The following is a 23926-nucleotide window of genomic DNA, read 5'->3' as shown; positions in this document are numbered from 1 at the left end:
TATAATAGTCATGAAAGTATGTCACATTTAGTATGTAAATGCTTGCTTGTTTACGTAGAGAATGCTGATGACAATGAATGTCATGTCTCTTGCACCGTTTTCAAGATATAAAAGGTCATGTTTAAACATTCACTATTTTGAGCAGGAGTTGAAAGGATCCTTCACACAAAGTACTGTAAATCAACTTTGAAAGGGACAGACCAGTTGACCATGTGACTTTGGAAAGTCACTTCTGATTGGCTCAGGACACCTTTGAGGTGCGGCCAATTTCAGTTCAAATGTTTCCAAAACAGGAAGAACTCACTCTTCTCTCTCTTCGAATCCTCTCTTGCAACGGTCTCTTGGTCTCCTCTCTCTTTGGCTCTCTTGCTTCTTCCAGATCCTCCGTGCCATGTAGAACCCAAAGGAAGCCTCTCACTCTCTGCTCTATGGTTCACACACCCAACGGGAGTCTTCAAAGCCCACCAGGCATCATCCATCCAGACAATAATTATCCGCAATCATAACAGAGTCCAAGACATCGACGAAACGAACTTTCTTCAAATGCCAAAGAACCAAGCAACACAAAGAACGCAACGCAAGGAAATGCAACAACATGCAAGTACATCTCCAGACTTTTGCTCAAAGTGCTGGTGTATTAGTTAAATACTGTGGGTAATCTGATTGCAAATCGATTTAGACTCAAAGAAGGATAAATGGTTCTTAAGGCATTGTCAACAGACACCATAAATTTAATTTTCTCTGTATTGATCATTTATTTCACATTCTGTCACTGCTCACCAACCTGTTTCATGTTGTATGTGTTAGATTAGTTTATTGTTTAGAATAGCAAAAGTTTATCTGTACTCAAAGATAATTCGACTGTGGTATACTCTGATAAATAATCTCATCCCTGTTTTTAAAAGATTTTGCTTCAAAGCTATACCTAAATATGTGTAATATTATTTTCAATAAGCCATGAGAATAATATTACTCCAATAAGTGAATTATTCATAATTACCTTATTAAAGCTAATTCCTTACAATAGAAATTGTGAGCGGATACAACAAGACGTTGTATTACGATTTTAATGGTGGAGAATTTTACTCAGACAAATAATCTAGCTGTTTGTCATTTATCTAATTTATAATGGTTGTCAAACACGACTAATTCCATTATAAATTTCATTACATAATAATGTAGAATAAGAACAGTTTAATTTAATTCCTAGCTCACACATACTGTTTTCCTACATATAATGGTGGGGGTTCACGGGCACTTTAACCCATCCCGTGTACATTTATACTACCAAATTTCCTACATGAATTTTAAAGATCTGCACTCCAAAGCTTGAAACATATATAAACATATTTGTGATATTATTTTCAAGAAGCTATGAGAATAGTATTACTCTAAAGAGTTCACAGCTACATCATATCAACTCAGCGTGGCCGAGTGATTAGACGTATACTGTAATTCTTTAAATATGTGAATTAATCATAATTCCCTTAAGCTAATTCCTTACATATTAATTGTGATCAGATACAATGAGACTGTTGTATTACATTTTAAATGGTAGAGAATCTTTTTTCAGAATTCTAATCTGATTATTTGTCATTTATCATACTTATAATGATGGTCGAACGTGGCTAGTTGCATTATACAATTTCCTACGAATTACTGTTGGAGATATGCAAAGTCGCTAATTTTCCTACATAATGGCGTAGACATGCGGACAGTTTAATTTAATTACTAACACATACATTTCCTTACATATTATTGATGAAGGTACACGGGCACTTTAATCCATACCGTGTACATTAAACTACCAAATTTCCCTACAACACCATAAAGAGTACATAGATGTATTGCAGAGATTTTGCTTCACAATATATACCTAATATTATTACTAATTACTAATATTACTAATATTACTCAGATCTTTGAGCCACTCATATCTTTGAATGCAAGTTCTGTAATTAAGATATTGCAACTGACTTCTTATTGCAAATATGTAAAAAAAAATATGAAAGAAATTTAGCCTCTGAAGAAAAAAGTAGCAAACTGGCTGTCTAAGGATTTAGAAGGCACAATATAGCCCAGTGTCAAAAGAAACCTCGGTTCTGCATCCAGGCTAGCCATAAATTTACCTTTTCTCACTCAAACATAATTCATTTGAGCTGACAGAGATGGCCCTCATCTGAATTGCTGAGGCCCACAGTAAACACGTGAAGAGAGTTAAGTTGCTTATTGTGTTTGTACTTCCGGAGAGTGGTGGGGACTTTTCAGACTGTCACACAGCATGAGAGCTGTTTTTGCCAGTCTGCGGGGAATAGATGGTGTTCTGGTCTGTTTAAATAATGAGCAGTGCCACTGTTGTCCACTTGAGTGGGGCGCATCTGAGGAAATCATACGCAGTGAGGGCAAGATGAATACGGAAGGGCCACTTTAATAAAAAGTAATGGGGAAATAATAGTCATTGGCAGGGACTGGAGGACACTGGCTGGCATACAGAGGCCATCACAACGTGACAAGCTTTGGCAGTTTGTCCAAAACGTTGTGCGTATACAATATATATATGTGTGTCTGAATCTTACCCTCAGAGGACTGGAAAATGACAGCTTCTAGCAGTTCCTGGTACTCTTTGACTTGAGCAGGATTTCCCCTAAACACACCTGAAAAAAAGGTGAATAAAAAGGAAGTTTCAGAATTTTACATTCCTGTCCTCCAGGGCAATGCTGCTTTACTCTCTCAGAGACGGGCTGTTTGTGCAGGCCGTTTTGATTTCAGCAAGCTCAGCACTGATATGCAAAAGCATTAACTGTACTATTATGTGCACAATATTTATATGAATAATATACATAAAGCTATAGCATAATATTCATGAATCTTACCATCAATCATCATATAGATGAAAAAAAATGGGAAACTCGCACTTGACCCCATCACATAATGAATCAAGAACATTGTTAAAACTTGTTGTTTTTTACTGAATACTTGTAGTTGATGCAAAACATGTCTACAGACTTGGAAGCAACCTCAACCTCATTTTAGTTTAAAATGTATATGAATGTACAGGTATAAGGGAAAGTGTATATCTAAGGCCATGAAACTGACCACTATTTTTTTACCTGTTTTTCACCATTTTCCTTCACTAGTTCATTATGAATGCTCCTGTGTTTTGAGAAGTGAATTTTAAAAGTACTGTAAGAGGCCACCCACTGGTGCAATGGCGGCATCCAATGGCATGGCTGAAGGTCTCCTGCGTGTTGTCTTTTTGTGCACATTAAGTTTAAGTTATTTCGTTCCAATTAAATAACTATATTATTCGTTTTACGATCCCTGTTTATTTTATCTGACTCCAATTATAAACGTTTCCAAGGATATATTAATGTTCCAATCTTAATTATTATTATTACATTTGGTTTAACATTTGATCATCATATTTAACTCTATTTTATATTGTACTCGTTCATTCGGATTCCTGTCGCATAGTCTCGTGCCAGCCGTGTACGCGGATCTCACGATCACAAATACGCCTGTATTGGTCATTAAAACACTAATTGACTAAATACTAATTAGATGGCTGCTCATGCTTGCCCTTTTATCTAAAAGTATTTTGTTTAGTCCCCTTAGATAGTAAACACTTAGTAATGTTACTTAGAGTAACATTATCTCTACCCAGAGGTCATGACCACTAAATTTACAAAGGTAGACTAACAATACCTAAGTTAAAATAGCTTTATATGATCATGCTATAGTTTCCTAAATACACTTAATATTACAATAACCAGAGGTTTAGTCTTCACCCTATTTAGGCTTGGCCGACAACTTCATGTCCTAAACGGAAATTCCATAACGAGCCTAAACACTCTAAGTACACTAGAAGTAATGCCAATTTGTTAGTCGGAGCTCTAAAGTCTCAGTCGGTGTGCCCCATGCTCCACTCAGAACATGTATGATCAGAAAACCTTTTATATAACAGAACAGGATAAGTCATAACTTAGTTTTTGGTGTCCTTAAAGTGACCTGAGGTGAGAGAGAGAGGGCAGATGTGAGATTTGTGTTTTATGGTCCTTAAAAAGTAGGGTTTGTTGTCTCAGGTGGAGATGATCTTCTGTGTGAGAGTTTTATGACGTTGGCTCTCACAGAGCTTTTGGGTTGTAGACATCCCGGTGCCAGCCTTGCAGTTTCCTCCGCTTGGCCCCTGGGGACAATTCCAGAAGAGTCCCTGTGGGGTCATTGTGTCTTCAAATTCTTTTTTAATCTCAGTCACTGAAGTGTGTAGATGAAGTGGAAAGGATTTGTGCAGTCTTTTTGGCCAGGTTTGTCTCTACCTGTGCCTGGGTGAAGTGATCTCTCGTCTGCAAGATGATTCTTTGTGCCAAGTCCATTGTGTCCACCACAGCTTGTGCGCTGTGCTTGTAGCCAGTGGTATCCTCCCTAATATGTTGATCTGACCCATAGAAAAGTCCTCTGTTACCTCCAAGCAAAAGGAGTGATTGGCAGGACAGGTCAGTCCTCCATATGTGAAGGAATTAATCTCACTGATGACACACCACTGAGTATGTGACACCTGGACTGCATCAGAATGGCCATGCAATAACTGAACATTTATGAGTTTAGTGTCATTATGAGAAAAAGGTTGTAAGGTGTTACATGTATAAACAACATAGTTATGAGTTTCATGACAATATGTGCGACTAGTAAACAAGGTCTCAGTACCCTTCAAGGTCATGTACCCAGTAAGGTGATCCCATTTTACTATCTGAATTTTTCACTACCACAGTGGAATTTGGAAAACCTTGATCTGGATGGATTAAAGGAAAGGTGGCAAAAAACTTAAGGCAACCAATGCATTCATTTCCAATATACATCATTTAGCATATAGTTATAATAATAATTATATGATTGTAGAATCATAGTTACATATATAATAATCACAGTGCTAATTTAAAATTATCCAATGTGTGTGATTTGCTGGCTAAGTCACAATCGATGATACATGTCTATTTTCAAAATGTGTAGTGGATCAATAGAAGTGGCTGCACTTCATATCATCCACTTCTTATTACTTTTGCATTGTTATTAGCGATGTGTTGAAAACCAGGGGCCCTCTGATTTGCAACCATGCCAACAATAATCAATTGGTTAGATTTATATTTAGGTGGAAATGTTGAAATTTGGGTGGCAAGTTTGCTTGCAATTAGTAATTAAATCATCGATGTGTGACTGTAGCCATGCACATGTCCCATGTACATTACAGTGTTTCAAATAAGTTACAATGTTTTGTATAGGCAGATAGAATATTGGATATGTTGTAAGTTACATGAGTCATCACCAAATTTACATCATGAAACAAAGTCTTATTAATGTTCCCTTTGATAAGTCCACCAGGAGGAATTGGGTATAGCTTTGGGCATTGCTTTGGTTTACTATACCCACAGGTGGTTAAATTAAAACAGTGATTAGTAGTCCATGAACAGTTTTGCGGGCTAGTGAACTTGTTGTCGCTCATTTTACATTTTCCTACACAATAAATCCCTTCCTTTCGGCTAGTCCAGATGAAGGTTTTTGGTTTATTGTCATAGGGTTTGTATAATGTTAAACTGAATTTGTATTCTGTGTAACTTATGTGTGTGGTGTTTCTGTGTGGGTGCACCTATATGTGGCAGGTTCCAAATTGTTAACAAAATAGCAGATTTTAGGGTCTATGCCGTCATTGTTTTTCTCATATAAAGTGCACATCCCACCTTCTTTAGCTCCTGGATATAATTTTAATTGATACCAGGCAGTGATATTGTGCTGGGATGGCCGTGCTGGTGTGTGTGTTGATATGTTTATGTATGCGGGATGGGTGGAACCTAATTTACAACAGATTTGTGGTGTGCAATTTTGTTCCGGTGCTACTCTGGGAGGCCATGTAACTATTTCTTTGGGTGTAATAAGAATCTGAGAGGTGTATGGCCCTTTCGTATATTTCCATACCCATCTGCTGCATCCTAACGTGTGTGTGAGCAATACCCGTTGACCCAGCTTGATGCAGGTGGGTCCGGACACCTGCCTTGTGTCCGGTCTCCATGGGATTGCAGAGGTTATCCTGAAACAGAAAAAAATAAAATAAAATACAGTTTATTGGTTAGCTGAACCTTTGAACAGTTTGCACTGAGACATGTGATACCATCTTGTTTTTCCTCTGACAGCCACAGCCACACAGCTGTTGCAGACCACTTTGACCTCATATGGTCCATGCCACCTTGGAGCAAACGTGCTTTGTTTTACAAAGACTCGCACCATTACTATCTCTCCTTCAGAAGTTGGGTTAAACTGCATGTCATTTGTTAGGTCAGACTGTTTTATTTGACCTAAGTTATTATGTTTTATGACGTTGGCTCTCACAGAGCCTTTTGGGGTGTAGACATCCCGGTGCCAGCCCTACAGTACAGCACACAATTAATGTCATAAAAAATCATAAAAGCTACATGCATAATAATTATAAAAGAATTAGCAAAATGCTGTTTAAAATAGTTTTGAAGTTATTGAAGATGATGTCTTTGTTAATGTTAGTTAATACAAATACAATTGTTTACTGTTAGTTCATGTTAGTTCAATAGCTAATGTTAACAAATACAACTTTGATTTGAAAAATGTATTAGTATTTGTTGAAATTAACATTAACCAAGATTAATAAATGCTGTAAAAGTATTGTTCAATGTTAGTTCATGTTAACTAATGTTGTTAATTAATGTTAACTAACGGAAACTTATTGTAAAGTTTTACCCAAATGTCTTTCACATCAACTACTTATAAAAGTTTAAGAAAAACTGTATATGTGACTTTGTCATTTTGTTTTTGTGAATTGCATAATGGTTAATAAATTGAAATCAACTAATTACACTGTACATTTTTAATGATAGTAAATTACCACATAACTACATTACCACATAACCCATAATTTAACTGACTTACTGAGCAATCTATTACCTGCAGCAAAATGCATATACTGTACATAAAATGGAAGCCCTTTAAACCACTAAGAGGAAATGCCAGAGAACCTCTATTTTCCAGTTACCACAGTTCAGGAAAACAGAAAACAATTATGCTGAAGTAAAGTATCAGTATAGCAGTCAAGCAGAAACTCCATTAAAAAGCCACAGTGCTCCATCTCCCGTTCCCTAGAGCTGGGCCATGAATCACTTGGGTTTGAAATTAAAATCAACTCAGATGTAGAGATGATTTGTGAGTGTGAAAAAGCAATGATTAATTTAAATTATGCGTCTGCAGCTCGTTTCGTCAAATGCATTTGAAAGTAAAAAGCGGCAACATTTAAGTGTTTACCGAAACAGTAGAAACAGAGAGAGCATTTCTTCTCAACCACGCATTTAAAATAAAGGCTACATAGTACATGTGTGGGCAGACTGACTGTACTGAGAAACTAATCAGAAACATTTGTATTAATATCCAACCAAACAAATACGGATAAGTCTATTTGTGCTTTCTGATGTTGTTTTACCTCATGCAATCAGACAGCATTTAGCAACACACTTTCCAGGCTGCAATTAAAACATATAAAGCCTGTAAGCTCATGTATTCTCAATATTCTCGTTATTCCTCGCATGAAACATTTGCAGTACAATTCTGTGATCCTCTTTCATCGCTGCCAGTTACATGAAAACCTCAATTCAAACGATCTGTCTTTAGAAAAATAAATTCTGTGAGCTGCTTAACAGTTACAAAATCTAAATCACACTTTGATGGCTGATGGAGAACAAAATGTCTCTCAACCTTTCCCAAATGTAATTGAGACTTCTCTATCTATGCTGGCAATCTCAACAGACAATCACCGTGGCATTAAGAGATAAGAGCGAGAGATTAGGATGTAATGAAATAAAGGCTGTTAATTGGACTGGTCTCGCATCATTGATGTGTCTCACATAAGCTGTTTCAGGACAAAACGGGGATACTCGCAGCCATTTTCTAAAACTTATGAGAAAATAACTAAATTAATCTACTCTCTAACTAACGCTGAAAACTAATTTGATTCAAAAGACCATTTTTTATAAGGCCTTGTTTTCTTAACGCTGGATGGGCCGAGAGGATTACATTAAACCTAGTGTAAATACTGGAACTAAAAATAAATTTTCTCCTCAATATCACAGTTTCTATAACCACCCGGAAAGAGAGAGAGAGAGAGAGAGAAAGAGAGCACGATGTGGCTAGCTCTGTATGGGAGATAGATTACTTAAATGTCTCTAGGGTGGGAAAGACCAGACATTGAGGCCTACTCTCACAGTAAACAGAAGTAGTCCCATGGGTTTTTGGCTTCACTTACCACAATTACTTAATAAGACTATATCATTCACCAGGAGGACATTCAGTCACTATGAGGCATTCAGGCTTCAGAGCCTCTGCCATCATAACTTAGTTATGGGTTCAGTAGAATGAAACCTCCAACCACACAGAGCCTGTATTTTTCTGAGCCTGACAGACTGATAACGTGGAGATATCTAGAAATTAAAGGAATAATTCGGCCAAAAATGAAAATTCTCTCATCGTTTACTCACCCTCCTGTCATCTCAGATGTGTATTACTTTTTTTTATTTTGCAGAACACAAACAAAGATTTTTAGAAGAATATTTCAGCTCTGTAGGTCCTCACAATGCAAGTGAATGGGTACCAACATTTTGAAGCTACAAAAGCACAAAAAGGCAGCATAAAAGTAATCCATACATATGGGTGAGAAACAGATCAATATTTAAGTCATTTTTTAAGTCATTACTATCAATCTCTACTTACACATTCTTCTTTTTTTTTTTTTTTTTTTTTGCCGATTCACATTCTTTGTGCATATCACCACCTACTGGTCAGTGAGGAGAATTTATAGTAAAAAAGGACATAAATATTGATCTGTTTCTCACCCACACTTATCATATTGCTTCTGAACATATAGAATTAACCACTGGAGTCATGTGGATTTTATGCTACCTTTTTTTTTTTTTTTGCTTAATTTTGGTACCCATTCACTTGCATTGTATGGAACTACAGAGCTGAAATATTCTTCATGTTCAGTAGTTCAGTAGCTGCCAGTTACATGAAAACCTCAAAGTTTGTGTTCAGCAGAAGAAAGAAAGTCATACACATCTGGGATGGCATGAGAATGAAATGAAATTTCATTTTTCGGTGAACTATCCCTTTAATTCATTTGGAAAATTAATTCATGTACACAGAAATGGACAGAAATAAGTAAATGGCATTACAGTTTATTCTCTACAAGAAAAGGACTACTACACTTCCAAAAAATACAGTGGTGGTACCATGGTACAGCAATGGCATAAGATGGTAATACCATGCTTTCATACTGTATATACAATGATACTGATTAATTTATTCATGCACCATTATATTTACATGTTATTCCAAGGTACATAAAGGAATCCTTGCTAAAAAAAAAAAAGAAAAAAAAAAGCCTGAATGAGCCTAAGCTGGTTTGCTGATCTTAGCTGGTTTCGGCAGGTCTAGGCGGTCTCCCAGCCTGGCCAGCTGAAAACTCCTCAAACACCAGCAAACCAAACTTGCCTGACCAGCTAAGACTAACAGGTTTGCTGGTCTTAGATGGTTTAAGCTGGTCTACCAGCCTGGAAAACTGAAAAATGCCAAAAACCAGCAAACCTGACCAGCTGAGACCAGCATACCATCTTAGGCTGGTGTAAATGTTTTGTTGTTTTTTTTTTTTTGCTGTTCTGGAAATTCCTCGAGAAGATGCTGTTGAATTAGACACGTCCCCTCTTTCTAAAACACCGCCCTCCAAAAACAGCATTCAGACCATCAACTTTTCATGGTTTTTAAATACAACAAAATAACGCTCGCAGCTGACAACAGCTATGAATCTGAAGATGGATTTAAACCTGAATGATCCGCTTCAACTACTGCACTACCAGAATGCGCAAAATGATTGACAGGCAAAAAAGCACATCAAAGTCTTTTGATTGACTGGTCAAAGAATCTGCGATCACATATTTGTTTGCCGTTTAACAGTCAAGTGCTGTCACAGAGACCGGTGAGATATTTTAGGACACATATTTCAGTGATATCTTTCAGGGAGAAAGAACAATTTCTACATACCATTCCATTAAAAACAAACTAAAAAACAAACAAAAACAAAAAACAAACAAAAATATGCTTACAGCAACTTAAAGCAATTTATTTTTTGACAATTTTTTTCAGCAGGGAAAGCATGGTTTTTCCATTGTGCTTGTCCAAAAAATATGGTAATACTTCGGTATTTCTTGTTAGTGCAGGGTGAGGTAGTCAGGTATAAATATTGATGGGCAAAGAAAATTTTGTTCCCAATAAGGGCCCTTTTCTTCTCTTACTTCCTGTTTCCTGCTATGAATGGGTAAGTTTATTGTGGGAGGGCAGCTCCAGCATATTATGTGATGATTTGCTGCAGGTTAAATATCCCCACTTTCAGATTTCAGATTCCGACACAGCATGTTCCCAAGCTAATTCTGGAGTTAATATCCTCTCAGTTCAACCTAATCAAATGGGATTTACCCACAGCCCTCACACTTTCCTAAGCGACAGATAAATAAGCAAATTTGCACCAGATTAAAAGATGAATATAAAAATGCATGAGTGCCATTTATTAGATCTGTCGCTAATCTTCACAGCAAAATCTCTGTTTCTCAAATTATTGGGCAAAACCTGAGGCTAGCCATAACTCATCTCAAATAGACTGGGAAAAAATGTGCCAGGTGAAAGCTCTATTCATTTTCCCCTGGATTCTATTTCTTTTTTCCACCTTTCATTTCAGATGATATGCTAACCACACTAACCTTCATCTCTGCAGGTTTGTAGTGCCTGCGGTTCTTGTCTTCATTGGCTGTTCTATAGCCGTCCCGTAAGACCCGCCTGAAGCAGTACTTGCCCTTCAGTTTGCGGACAATCTTGTCTAAAGTCTGGGAATATAGAGCATCATCATCCATGGCGAAAGCTGGGTAGCTGATGCAGGGCAGAAGGGCTGAATCTGTGTTCTACTTGACAACACAGTGTTTGTATTAGAATAGACATTAACTGACTCACTGATTCACTATTGAATTTGCCTTCCATCAGGAAATATTGAGGGAACCCAAGGTTAAGTGACCACTCTCTTCTTAAAGAATGGTCTATTTTTCTGCATTAGTCTCTGAAGCTTTAATAACACATTAGTCAGACTCATCAAAAGGCTATAATACATGAGATATATAAGCCTATGCACTTCAAACTAGAGATTCAAACAACCTCACCGCCTCACTTAACTTGCAAAGGAAGACCATTTCTGCATAATGCACTCTTTTAATTTGGTCTAATTAAACTAATTTACCTGCTCTTTGGCAGAAATCGCTTTGTTTCCCATTTGAATTACTACAGAGAAGAATGGGGGCTATGTATTGCTAATGGACATTGTCAAGGACGGGAGGGACATTCTGTGAGTTGGATATGAGTGTTAAGTAATTTTAAAGGGATAGTTCACCCAAAATTGAAAATTCTCTCATGATTTACTCACCCTCATGCCATCCCAGATGTGCATGACTTTCTTTCATCTGCAGAACACAAGATTTTTAGAAGAATATTTCAGCTCTGTAGTTCCATAAAATACAATGAATTTAAGGCAATGCAAGGCGAAGTTATAGTAAAAAAAAGGACTTCAATATTGATCTGTTATCACCCACACCTATCATATCAGTTCTGAAGATATGGATTTAACCACCAGAGTCATCTGGATTACATTTATGTTGCCCTTATGTGGATTTTGGAGCTTCAAAATTTTGGCACCCATTCACCATTGTATGGACCTAAAGAGCTGAGATATTCGTCTAACAATCTTCATTTTTGTTCAGCAGATGAAAGAAAGTCATACACATCTGGGATGGCATGAGGGTGAGTAAATTATGAGAAAATTGTCATTTTGGGTGAACAAATCCTTTAAGGAGTATTATCATATTATCCTTGATCTTTTGAAATAAAAAAGTTTGATCAACCCAAATATATGTACAGTATATACACACACACACACACACACACACACACACAACCCCAATTCTGAAAAAGTTGGGACAGTATGAAAAATGCTAATAAAAACAAAAAGGAGTTATTTGTAAATTATATTCACCCTTTGCTATATTGAAAGCACTTCAACTACACATTATATGAAGTTTTACCTTGTGAATTTCATTGTTTTTTTGTTTTTTTTATGTACAGTAATTTCAAATCAGATGATTGAAACACGCTCCAAAAAAGTTGAGACAGAGTCAATTTAAGACTAATAACAATTTGACAAGTTAAAATAACAAGGCAATGTGAAACAGGAGATGTTAAACAGATGAGGCAATCGTGTCATAGTACTGTATACTGTATAAGGAGCCTCCAAAAACAGCTTAGTCCTTCAAGAGCAAGGATCATTTGAGACTTGTCAATTTGCCAACAGATGCTTCAGCAAATAATCCAGCACTTTGAGAACAATGTTCCCCAAAAACAAATTGGAAGGATTTGGGGCATTTCACCCTCTACAGTACACAATATATTTAAAAGATTCAAGGAATCTGGTCAAATCTCTGTGCGTAAAGGGCAAGATGAAAACCACTTTTGAATGCGTGTGATCTCTGATCCCTCAAACATCACTGTCTTAAAAAAAACATCATTCATCTGTAATGGATATCATGAACATGGGCTTGGGATTAATTTAGTAAACCTTTGTTAGTCAACACCACTCGCCGCTGCATCCACAGATGCAAGTTAAGACTTTACTATGCAAAGCAGAAGCCTTACATCAACAATGTCCAGAAGCGCCGCCAACTTCTCTGGGCTAGTACTCATCTTAGATGGAAAGTAGAACAGTGGAACAGTTTTTTTTTTTTGTTTTTTTTTTTGGTCAGATGAGTCCACATTTCAAATAGTTTTTGAAAAACACAGCCGTTGTGTTCTCCGTGCCTAAGAGGACCATCCAAGCTGTTATCAGCATCAGGTCCAAAAGCCAGTGTCTGTATGGGCCAGGGGTGTGTAAATGCCCATGGCATGGGTAACTCGCACATCTGTGAGGGCACCATTAATGCAGACAGATATGTAAATATTTTGGAGCAGCATATACTGCCATCCAACACTTTCCAGCATTTTCAGCAGGACAACTTCAAACCACATCCAGTACTGGTCGAATAAGTAGAGAGTGCGGGTGCTAGATTGGCCTGCCTGCAGTCCTGACCATCTCCTATTGAGAATGTGTGGAGCATTATGAAGCACCCCATATGACAACGAAGATCCCGTACTATTGTGTAGCTAAAGACCTACATAATGGATGAATTCCACTTTTTAAACTTAACGAACTTGTGTCTTCACTGCCTAAAAGCTTAATTAGTGTTATTAGAAGAAATGGTGATGTTTCACAGTGGAAAACACTCGACTGTCCCAACTTTTTTGGAGTGTGTTGCAATCATCTGATTTGAAATTACTGTACAAGGTACAAGGTAAAACTTCATATAATGTGTAGTTGTAGTGCTTTCAATATAGCAAAGGGTGAATATAATTTACAAATCACTCCTTTTTTTTTTTATTAGCATTTTTCATACTGACACAACTTTTTCAGAATTGGGGTTGTATCTTTTGAAACTAAAGGCTGGATTATTTGTTATTTTTTTAATTAAAGGTTGGATTACACAATACGACTTTAAAAATCAGAATATATATTTTTAATACTAGACACCACACATTTACCGACTTCGAAAATTGCTACGGACAAAAAATGGGCATCACATACCAAACGACTGGGGATCACACATGAACCGACTGTCAAGTCGATCCGATCGAATTGAAATAAAAAGTCAGAAGAAATCATAGTTGGTACCCATCATATAATTCACACTTTTCTGTGAAATCTGTCAACTCTGAGCGGCCCAAATTTTATAGATTGGAGCCAACTAGTACCAACTAGCACAGACTCTGCCAAACTGAAAATCTGAGCTAAAATCTTTGTTAATGTCACGTAGTGTAATCCATCTTTAGGATGCAAAAAAACTAATTCTGAAATTCTTAGATTTTAGATGTTGGAAGCTCGAATACATTATCATGAAATATATAGCCTAGAAATGTAATAATATAAAACTATTATTTATTAATTCCAAATATAGTACATTAATTTATTATCTGTTAAGCATTATACAAGAGAGCTCTGTAATAATACGTTTTTATAATCTTGCTTAAATATCTAGCTGGGTTGGCTGAGAATGTGGATTGGGGGGGTCCCTGTGCCTGTAAAGGTTGAAAATACCTCGATAAAATGTCAAATAGGAAAATATCAAAAAAGACATTTGAGTAACACGATAAGTGGTAAGTAATGTAGGATATGACCTCTTTAATATGGAACAGCATTTTTTTTTATATATGTACAGTTGCCAACAATACTCACATGGGAATGAGACTCCCTGGGCAGCAGAGAGCAAAGAGTCAGTCACAAAAATGACTGACCAGAACATTATAAATCAAACAATGGAATTGTCATCTTGCCACCTCTTGATAAGTGCAATTCAACAGTGTGTGCTGCAGGTAATAGAGGGTTACAAGCATTTTCACAAAGTCAGTTAGATAACATAAAATTAGCTTTAAAAATGTATGTATGTCTAGACAGTTTAGAAATCTAAAGGTCAAACTCAGTTTTGAAAAGGGTGTTTTAAAATCAAATCAGCCTTATTTCAAAAACACAAGATGTAATGCAGCATTTACTAAAATTGTTGAATTACTGACACTTTAGGCCTCTGCATGTGCCTGGTAACAGCAATAGATTTTACATCACTTTCTGGATAACCTTAACTCCACAAGTCCACCAACCTCCACATCCCCAGAAGGGATTCAGAATCTTTAACAGGGACCCAGTTCAGCCCTGAAGACATACTCTGCACCAACAAAAACAGATAAACAATGAATGCCACACATAAAAACATTTCTTCTTTCCCTCATGCACAAGAAATATTCAGCACAAACTGGCTGCAGCATTTTTAATCCTATAAAGAACAAACATACAAGCAGTGTTCGAAGTGGGCCGGCACTCACTGGTACAGAATACTGGCAATTTTGCACTGTTCTGTTCACAGTACCAGAATTAATACTCTGTTCTTCCCTTGTCAACAAGACAGTCTGTCCTCTCAATCTGTTAGTTTTGCAGAGTTCCATTTTCTCTGAGGAGGCAAAGGAGGAAGTGCCTCCTCAAAATATTCAGATGAGAAAAATAATCGACTGATAATAAATAAAACAAATAAAACATTACGGAATGTGAGTGTATAGCAATCATATATCTGAAGTAACAAAAGTTACACCTCCGTGCCATCATCTCATCTGTGGTGATTACCATGGGATAGATGACTGATTATCCAAAAATAAGGTGAATATTAAAAATAACAGCCGAACAGATAAACACACATGAAGTACAATTCTTACTGTATTATAGTTATTATTTCTGAAGCAATGTAAATAATAATAATACTAATACTAATAAAGCACATATACTGATGAGTCTTTGATTTGACTTGTTTAATAGTCAGAAATATATTATATCACAATATCCCTTTTAACTGAAAACTATATAAACGTCACATGGAACTGAAATATGTATTTACATTGGACAAAAAAAAAAAAAAGCCTAGAGACGTCACTCGAGCTCCTCATTTCAAAAGTCCACTACACACCACTGGCTTGGCAAGCCAAAGTTTTGACTATCAGCATTATGTTTAAAGTGTAAAAGTTCGACAAACAAATTCATATTCTGGAATATTTTTAAATGATTTGATGTCATGAACAAACTACTGTTTCCTTCAGCAAGCAAATGGGGGCGCTAAATATGCAAAAGCAAACAAGGGGAGTAATGGCACTGATTTCTTTTCTTTTTTGAGCACTGTATATAAGTGATGAAAAAAAAAAAAACTGTGAAAAACAGCTATGATAAAGAAGCTTTCTATAAGATCATAATACAGCACCTGACACCTCCTCATAAATTCAAAAGCTTCATTTTCACACACAGTCAGTGTTAAAAAAAACAATCCGTGCACACATTCTTCTGCAGATTTTTATCTTTCTTTTTTTTTTTTGTCTGTTAAGTAACCTCACAAAATGGCAGCTTCCAAGCCATCAAGGGCCATTCAGTCAGAACAAACCATTGCTTCTCTGCTTCCTCTGCATTTCTCTCACATCTCTTCATTTAAATCGAGTGCACTTTTCAATTTCACTTCTACTACGTGCCCAGACTGATTATACAACAAGCACCATTTTGTGGTACATTTAGTTGAGAGAAGCTTACAAAGAACTGAAATGCTTATACAAGCTTTTGAACCAACAATTTACATGCTGATATGGATTATACTGTAAATGACTGTGAAGAAGTGAGTGAGAATAGGAGACGTGTCAGTGATATGTAGATTCCGACAGAATGTAAGCTTTCATCAACTGACTGAGATAAGAGCTGACTTTAGCTAACTGTGAAGACACTTGGCACAGAACAATTTAAGCCTTATCATATAAAATAGGTACATTTGATTCCAAAAGGATGGCACTTTATTTCAAACTTTGGAAACCAAGCTCAACATATGGCGTTAATATGTTACATATCCACCTGCTTTGTTCCAGTGCTAATGGTGGTCTGATAGCTCGTGGTCCAAATAAACACATGAAAGCGCCAGTTCTATGGGCCACGCTAAGAGTTAGTTGAGAAAATGGAGCATGAGAGACATCATTAATAACATAACTGATGTGATGACACAGAACGCCTTCCAACCAACTGAGAGGCACATGGCAAAGCCAGCCATTCGAGTCCTCCATTAATTCACAACAACACTGAATAACTTCCATAAAGTCATTTCATACACCGCACCATGTTTCATGCTAATGACAGAACACAGACCCCCACATTAGGGAGACAGAGACAAACTTAGTAAAGGTCAAAACATAACAAACCCATGATGGTGACTGCCTCCGAATAATAAATCGTTGTCTTGTCCTTTAGCTAAATAATTAAGAAACAATCAAGGTGAGCAGTGCATTTAATATTCAAGTTACTGAAAGGCCTTCATCTTTGCATACATAGGGTTGTAGGGGGTTTACTTCTTCCAAAATGGATGCGCTTAGAGGATGTTATCACTTTTCCAGTCCATTACTGAATACAATGGATATGGACCACTGCCATCTTGACTGTCCCTCAACAGCAAAACAAATTAATCCTACTAATGACTGCTACAAAAAGAATAAAGCCCCAAAATCAGGTAGAAAGAAGATTGTGTCCGCCATCCATCAAAGCTGAAAATCTGACAAAATAGATAGCTCAGACACAATATAACCAAATAACCTTGATTACTCAGTTGTTGTTCCTTTTTATGCAATGAACTAGAACCTCATGCAAGAGTAGACACATTCTACAAAAACAAAATATCAGTCGTTATTATGAAGATGAAAAGAGCTGTTCAAACACTGCATGCACTGGCAGTAATGAACCACTAATCATCTATTTTTTTGGACATTAAACAAAGTTCCTCAAAAAGCATTGCTTATTCATGATTAAAGGGATTGTTCACCCTAAAAATGAAAATTCTTTCATTAAAACTTTTTGTCCTTTTGGGAGCTTGACAGCCACAGGTCGCATCCAATTTTGTTGTAGGAAAAAAAAAAAGAACTTAAGAAAGTCTGCAAAATACTGTATAGCCTTTGGTGTTCAACAATGCAGGTTTCAAAAAATATGAGGGTGAGTAATGCTGCATTCCAGACAGAAGGTAGGAAAACCCAAGCTGAAATTCCCTTATTTCGACCTCAAAGCATACCAGTCAATCATATGACATGGTCAAATGTTAACAAAACAAGATGGCGCCATGACTCGTTTTCTTATGCCGATTATGACACAAACATAAAAACCATCAGCACTAAATGCTTGTGTTTGTGCTAAAAAAACAGCAGACGAAAGCAAAAAATATGGTAACATATTAACATTGTTAAATTTAAAGAGGCCTGTAGAGCTGAGGAGGGCGGGGCCGGGTTGGAATGAGACACACCCGGTCCCCAATCAGCCTGATGGGGCGCGCGAGGGATAAAGGCGGCCGGGGACGACAGTTCGAGAGAGAGAGAATTACAGACAGCTGTGCTGTGTTTTTAGTTGTGTGTTTTTGGTTGGGTTTTTGGTTAATAAATTATTATTTAAGTTGTCAAGCCGGTTCTCGCCTCCTCCTTTCCTCTAAACCCCCTTACACTGGTGCCGAAACCCGGGAAGGAGGAGGGATTCCCGTCACAGGATCCTCGACACTGCCGTCCACCCAGGGGAGCGCCGCTGCCGTCCGGAGTAGCCCGACTACCCGGACGCGGGGAACGGCCGCCGTCCGCGAGGCGAGTGGGGACGGGACTCCCCGACCGCCTGGAGCGAGGGAGCCGCTGCCGGGGGCGGAGGAGTGCCCTGCCGTCCCCCGGGAACGCGGAGGGGTCGAGAGAAGACCGCCGTCCGCGGGGGGAGGAGGGAAGCGACTCCCCGACTGCCTGGAGTGGTAGGGCCGCTGCCAGGGGCGGAGGAGAGTCCCCACGGGACGCCGGGAACGCGGAGGGGCGTTCTGTCTGCTGGGGGTCGGAGGTCTGACTCCGGTCCGCCCGGGGAGGAGCGGCTGCAGTCCGCCTGAGAGGGTGGAGTAGTGATCGAGGACCACGCGACGGCGCATCAGAGAACCGGTGAGTTTCTTTTTCTCTCTCTCCTCTCTCTCTCTCTGCCGCTCCGTGTTGGCCTTTCCCTCGCCATTTTGTGTTGTTGTTTTTTCTCCTCCTGTCTCCTCCCAGGTCGAGGAAGGCGGGGAGGACCCGCCGGCAGTCGGGGCATAAGGTGATGCGTCATGCCGGGGGCTCCCCGGCCTGAGGCAACGCCGGGAGGAGTGTAGAGCTGAGGAGGGCGGGGCCGGGTTGGAATGAGACACACCCGGTCCCCAGTCAGCCTGATGGGGCGCGCGAGGGATAAAGGCGGCCGGGGACGACAGTTCGAGAGAGAGAGAATTACAGACAGCTGTGCTGTGTTTTTAGTTGTGTGTTTTTGGTTGGGTTTTTGGTTAATAAATTATTATTTAAGTTGTCAAGCCGGTTCTCGCCTCCTCCTTTCCTCTAAACCCCCTTACAAGGCCCTATTATGCTTTTTGGGATTTTACCTTTCCTTTAGTGTGTAATATAGCTGTTTGTGTATGTAAAAGGTCTGACAAGTTACAAAGCACAAAGTCCACACCAAAGGGAAACACTGCTCCTGAACTGCCTGAAATGCCTGGTTTGCAGTCCAGCCATTACTTCAGTGACATAGCTATGTCACTATGTAATACATTTGCATAATGCCCACCTAAGGGCTACTTCGGTTATGGTACGGGGCGTTACATATCCGACACACACTCTAAGTGGTTGACCAATCACAACAGACTGGCCAAGCTGACCATTCAGAGCAGAGTGGGCTTTTCGGAAAGGGGGGCTTTAAAGAGAAAGGAGATAAAACAGAGCATTTCAGACAGAGGATGAAAAGAGGTGCAGCAGCAATGTACAGTATGAGAAAAATATTATGTTTTTTGAACATTAAAGCATGTAAACCTATTCTAGTAGACCCCCAAAATAAAATTATGAACCTGTAAATGAGCATAATATGAGCTTAATAACTTCTCAGAAATACGTTGTTCACCATCATCTTGGAAATGATGATTCTCACTGAAGTCACTGTCAATTGATCTGCTCTGAATATGCAAGTTGGATGTCCGACTTCGAGCACTGTTCCAGTGGTTATTTTCTAGTAGGGGGTTGAAGAATTCCAAGTTCCCTGGAACACACCATAAACACTTTTTGGGTGCAATTCCTTTAAGCAGCCTAACAATCTCAAACATGAGAAAAAATATTAGCAGATTTCCTGATTTCCAAATAAGTTGAATCCATTGATGGCTTCCAGGGCTGCTTTGGCAAGACCCACCGAGCTACAAGAGAACAGATCAGATCAGTCATTTTGAGCAGAATCTCCCTTTTAAGATAAATTCATATTGCACTTGCTATTCAAGAACTTTTAGGGAACATAGTACAGAGCTCTCATTACATAATTTCTGTTCCAGGTGCCAATACCCTAAGCCGTTTTCATCCATGAAAGACTCCTTTGAGGTTAAACAAAGCTAATAATTTCTGTCATTTTTGCTTCTTCAGCCACTCACTCTTGTGAAGTATACGATTAGAGTACACGATAAGAGCTAGGTGTGATGAGCAATAAAAAAAGTGCCCAATTGCTTTCAGTGTGGAAAAATCAATAGTAAAAATGCAGAAAACAAGCAAACTGAAAGGCAATAGGGTAATTCTAAATTGAAAAGAACATGGTAGAGTCCAGTTCTGCCCAGTGTGTTCCTTACCATCCAAACCATCAACAATGATCACAATCAAGCAATGTGAGGTTTTTGAGGTGCTATCGATTTTCTGCCTGGACAGAAAGCAAACCTGCTAAGCCCTAGACATAGTAAAATCTGACGCTGATGCTGACAGGGTTTGTTGCTTTTACATTTCAGTTGGTAAAGATAAAATAAAAAAACTGGACAACTAGGTGAATGACTTAGTAGACAGACATAGTAGACAGCATTTTTGTATGGAGGTACCTTCTTGGGAAACTAGTTTCAAACTGGATTCCAAGGTAAAATAATGTCACTTCAAATTATCTAGAAAAAATTAAAGTGGTCTTTAGAGATAGCTAGGCAAATATTGATTACAGTGCTACAATAAAACAGTAGATTGAGTCATACATTAAAAAACAAAATGTGCATTTATACATTTATCTTCACTATCTGCTCATACAGCCATGAACTTGTTGTCCGGCAGTGTGTGGTTTGGCACTGTCCAGTTGTAAATTGCAGGGACGTCCCTGGAAAAGACAGCATCTGGATGGCAGCATATATTGCTCCAAAATTTTTACATATCTTTGTGCATTAATGGTGCCCTCACCGATGTGCAACAAGTTACCCATTGTACTGACAAACCCCCCATCCCATGACAGACATTTGGACCTGATGCTGATAACAGCTTGGATGGTCCTTTTCCTCTTTAGCCCAGAGAACACAACGGCTGTTTTTTCTGAAAAATATTTCAAATGTGAACTTGCCGGACCAGAAAAACACGATTGGACTGTTTTACTTTCCATCTTAGACAAGACCGAGTCCAGAGAAGTCGGTGGTGCTTCTGGACAGTGCTGATGTATGTCATCTGCTTTGAAGGGCTAGGCTTATTTGGAGGCTCCTTATATACTATAACACAACTGCCTCACCTGTTTAACATCACTTGTTTCACATCACCTTGTTATTTCAACTTGTCAGACTGTTATCAACCCAAAAAAACTTTTCTGGAATGTGTTGCAGGCATCAATTTCAGAAAAAAAGCAATTATCTTCAAAAAGCAATGCAGTTGATTAGGTAACACATGAAGTACCTTGTCTTTATACAAATCACTGCTTTTTGTTTTTATTGACATTTTGCATACTGTATCTTAGGTGGCAACATAATTAAACAGCTCACTAGGTTTTTGAACAGAGCAAACATTATTTATCATACTTATCATTCAATTTAAAGTTTCAGAGAATTTCAAAAGACACTTTTAATCCGACTACTCTGGTCATAAATTACTAACAAGCCTCTGGAGCTCTGTGAATTTCCTCAAAATCTGGCACAATGTCAATAAGATCTAAAAGTGATGACTCTTAAAACAGCAAAATGACTTTCATTTTCTTTGGTACAAATTTAATTTTAACTCATGCAAAATTTACAAAGGGCAATGATTTCCTGTTTCTTTCTCTTTACTCTGTACACAAAATAATCATGTTAGAAGAACCATAGAGTCATTAATCATTTACAGGAAACATTTGCAAGTCATTTGCTTCAGTTTGCAAAAAATATTTATATTCAAAATAAAATTATATTAAAAAAACTATGTTATATTTTAGCATCTTCAAAGTGGCCACACTTTGCTTAGATTTTGCAGACATGTACTCTTGGCATTTTCTCAACCAACTTCTTGAGGTATCACCCTGGGATGCTTTTTAAACAGTACTGAAGGAGTTCCCATCTGTATGCTGGGCACTTAGTGGCTGCTTTTCTTAATTATTGAACAGAGCAAACATTATTTATCATACTTATCATTCAATTTAAAGTTTCAGAGAATTTCAAAAGACACTTTTAATCCAACTGCTCTGGTCACAAATTACTAACAAGCCTCTGGAGCTCTGTGAATTTCCTCAAAATCTGGCACAATGTTTCTTAATTATTCGGTCCAAGTCATCCATTTCCGAAACTTTTTTTTTTAAATAACATTTTAGTTTTGTAACTAAATCAGTTAATATGTTGGCACAATTATATTTTTGTCTACAAAACTAATTTCAAACATTTAAGCATACGCCTTCAGATCAAAAGGTTTTTAAGATCATGAGAAACATTTCAGGCAAGTGAGCCCAAACTTTTGAACGGTAGTGTATATATATATATATATATATATATATATATATATATATATATATATATATATATATATATATGATAACAAAAATATTCTGTCTGCCTAAATGTAGCAACTTCCTCTAGGCCAGTTGATGTGGCTCCAGTGCATATTTGTCAAAACTGGGCACACGAAGAAGGCAAAGAGGGCAACCCAGCATATATTTTCCATAACTGATTATATTACAATGTGGATGAAAGGTAGATTTAAAAAAAAAACTGCTGTATTTCACTGATGTTCCCAATGAATCCCAAGGAGCATTAAAAGCTGTATTTTTCATATCAAGTTGTTTGTCTTGCTTTACATATTAGGGATGTGCACGGATAATCGACGTTCGGTTAACCGCTCAATGCTCCACTATTCGAATACCAAAATCACTATTCGGTTATTCTACTCGTGCAATACAGGTCTTCAACCCGACCCGAACTCAACGAGTTCTGAGTGACAAATCGTCGGATTTTGGGTCAGTTTTTCAAGTACTGGATGAAGTAGGGGCTGTTCAAAATGCTTTTCTGCGCATCTGCGTTGTTTTTCTATATACTGTTAACACACGCTGGATGGGCATCTTTGTTGCATTGAATGAATCTCACGCAATATCGCCTCATTTTTAGACACCATGTGAAGTTAAAAAGAACTTACATTTTAAAAAGGTATCAAGAAACAACTACATTGTTTCATTCATTGTGCTGCATTGTGCTGCTTTCTGAAGAAATTCAGGTTGCAAAGAGGAATTCATGTGACTGTTACACCATTAAACAAGATTCCAGGTTGTAGCCTAAGGCGTAGGTTCGATGTAGAAGAATAAATCGGCCTTTACTCCACGCACATGAAAATACTTGCGCTCGCTCCCTCACGAAAATGTGAAGCTGCCAGGGCAGAGCACATATACAGGCAGTGACAGTTTGAATTATTTTATTTATTTTTTTTAAAGAGCACCTATTATGGTTTTTAAACGTGCCTAATTTTGTTTTAAAGGTCTCATAGATTTACATGCATCCAAGGTCAAAAAAACACTTTAATTTGCTCATAATTTAAATTGCAGCATTACCTTTTTTTCCCCAGTGCCTCAAACAACTCGTTCAGTGATCTGTTCTAAAGGATTCATTCTAAACTCCTCCTTTCAGAGAGCCTACTCTGCTCTGATTGGTCAGATGTCCCAGTCTGTTGTGATTGGTCTATGGCTTAGTGTAGTGTTTGAGGGCAGGTCAAAGCTGTTCGCGAGCAGCCAATGAAGACCAGAGGCGGGTTTTTTGTTACCAAATTACGTAGGTTAGTACAAGAAGTAAGTCTGGAATTACTAACGACTCGTTTCAGGTATTCAGAATCGGTTCTTTCTTTTGGGAGTCAATAACTCCATTTGTCATGCACTTTGATTTTTGAAACTTTGCAGACTTTTTTACATTCACAAACAGCTATATAACACACT

The 23926-nt window shown here is 37.9% G+C and overlaps 1 pseudogene; it reads right to left on the bottom strand.

The window, feature by feature from the left end:
* LOC127439955 (phosphorylase b kinase regulatory subunit beta-like) overlaps positions 1-23926 on the bottom strand; it is a 113359-nt pseudogene that overhangs the window by 49547 nt on the left and 39886 nt on the right.

Source organism: Myxocyprinus asiaticus, chromosome 1 (assembly GCF_019703515.2).
Source record: "Myxocyprinus asiaticus isolate MX2 ecotype Aquarium Trade chromosome 1, UBuf_Myxa_2, whole genome shotgun sequence".
NCBI classification, from domain to species: domain Eukaryota; kingdom Metazoa; phylum Chordata; class Actinopteri; order Cypriniformes; family Catostomidae; genus Myxocyprinus; species Myxocyprinus asiaticus.
Note: the sequence above shows the minus strand (reverse complement) of the source record. Positions and strands in the feature narration are given on the sequence as shown.